This window comes from Trematomus bernacchii, unplaced genomic scaffold, assembly GCF_902827165.1.
Source record: "Trematomus bernacchii unplaced genomic scaffold, fTreBer1.1, whole genome shotgun sequence".
Classification (NCBI taxonomy): domain Eukaryota; kingdom Metazoa; phylum Chordata; class Actinopteri; order Perciformes; family Nototheniidae; genus Trematomus; species Trematomus bernacchii.
The window spans coordinates 10,489,106-10,491,589 of record NW_022987705.1 but is presented as its reverse complement, the minus strand read 5'-3'; positions in this window follow the sequence as shown (position 1 = coordinate 10,491,589).

The window sequence follows — 2,484 nt, the reverse complement described above, 5'->3', positions numbered from 1 at the left end:
TCTACTCTGAAGCACTTATGTTTCTGGCTGGGTGCCTGACGGAGCACACTTGCCTCAAGACTTCGTGTCCAGGAAGACAGTGATCCAGTCAGGAAGACAGGCATTACATTTTAATAGCTGTCTCTAAGTCAGTCAGTCTTCCGGCCATTTACGAGATGCATATAGTGTCTCAGTACACCCTTCTATCAATCGGCCATTTAGCCGGCCAGTCAGACCATCAACCAGCCATCAAGCCTGCATAGTAAGGAAAATAATCACCACACAAATACACGAGAGTGCACTTATATACGAAAGTTGATTGAGGCCATGGCAATCATCTCTAATCTAAAGAATATTGCTTGGTTGCAGAACCCTTTTAGTTTCTACTGAATGCATGTGCTAATTATTTGTGAACACAGCATGCAATTGTTATATATGTGGCATGCCTGAAAAGCAGAGATTATAAATGACCGCTTGGGTGTATCCACATGATTTGTAAAGATGCTAGCAATAGAGGTGGATTAAAGAGCAATGATTCTTGTCCGTGTCACGTGGGTGTGTGTGTGTACACTATACACATGGGTCTCTGCTAGCTTGTGATGTTAGAAGCCACTGCATAGCATGCTAAGCAAATTTGCACGATTGAGGCAAAGAATAAGTTCACTCTTGTCCAGGCTCATCCACAACCTCATCTAGTGGCAGCAGAATGAATCAGGTCAGAAAGCCTTTCATGGGCAGTGCGCTGTGGTTGGTCAGATGAGCTGACCTCAGATCAAGTTGATCAAGGCATTAGGGTCAGATTACTTTTTCTACCAGCAAGCCAACAGAGTAACTGAAATGCAACTTGGTCACAAATCATACAAGATTCATTCTCCATTGCAACTACAACTGTTACTTCTCCAGTATGAATACATATGACTACCGGTTCTCTTGCACCTTGCTTCTTCTATGTTTACCATTCATGCTATTCTGCTTTTTCTACTCCTAATAATGCTTTTTCTTCTATTGCCACAACTCTCTAGATGATGGGTTGCAGAGGATACAAGGAAAAATACAACTAAAGGTTTTCGGGTTAGCCCCAATACACCCAGCAAGGGTACATATTATTCCCTGAACAACCGACCATACCAAACAACCTCTTGCACCACATGAAGCTGTTTCACTGCGACTTCTCTGGAAAAACATGTACACTCTCTGCTTATATGTAATGTACGGAAACGCTAATTCCAGTAACCTAATGTAAACTTGAAATCCTACTGAGCCTTCTAGCTTTAATATGAGTATACAAGCTAAATCTACCCGTACTCACCAGAGGTTTTCCGTTAAAAAAAGAGGATCATTCCATCAGTAATGTCTAATCTTTAAAAAGCCTAACACTGGATGTGCTTGATCTGAGAGTGATCCATTGTTGTGTGCATATGATCTAAATCATATTTTGAGTTTATTATATAACTTGTGTTTTGAGTACAAAGAGCCCAGAGTTGAAGGATTATGTTACGTAATCAGACTCCACATGTTAATGCTGTCAGAAAAATATCCTATATGTTTCTCTGCTCACATGAATTATTGATAACATGACTATGATACCACTCATGATAAAAAAGTAATGCTGTGCTCAAATTATTTATTCTAGCTCATTGATGAATGGAGACACAACGCAGGGAAGGCATTGGAACACAATAAAACATTGGATATTTTTTTCTATTAAAGGAATGTTTTATTATTTTATTTAAAGGGTTTATTAGTTTTAGATCAGTTATGTGCAGTGCAAGGGTTATAATTAGCATGTAATTTAGTGCAGTCAAAAGATTCCTCCCACACAGCACAAAACTCAGTTTTTCACCAACCCTAAGATCTAAAGATCAATACATTGAATGTACCACTGGGGCAATTTTAAACTGTAAAAATGTGACAACTTCAACTTCTGCACTTGGCCAGATGATGGGTCTGCACAGTGCTGGATGTGCCACTGAAAACTCAACTTTACTGAGCACAACCAAATATGACAAATTGTGTTTTTGCAACAGGAATAAACTCACGTCAGAGTTGCATTGAAGCAGACATACTTACGTATTGTGAGTATCTACCACCTACTCTACCCCTATATGAATCACAGTTCATCATGCTTTATATCTAGCAATTTTCTTTCTCTGCATGGACACACACACACACACACACACACACACACACACACACACACACACACACACACACACACACACACACACACACACACACACACACACACACACACACACACACACACACACACACACACACACACACACACACACACACACACAGTAGTTACAAAAGCTGAGAAGGGAGTGGCAAAATTATATTTAAAAATAATACTGCATTGAAAAGGTCACTGGGTAAACTGTTCATTGATATGATAGCAATATATGTATGCATGCTCTCTTCCTCTACTTCTCCCTCCCTCCCTCCCTCCCTCTCTTTTTCTCTCCATCGCAATTTTCTCCACAATCTCCTTAATCACAGGCA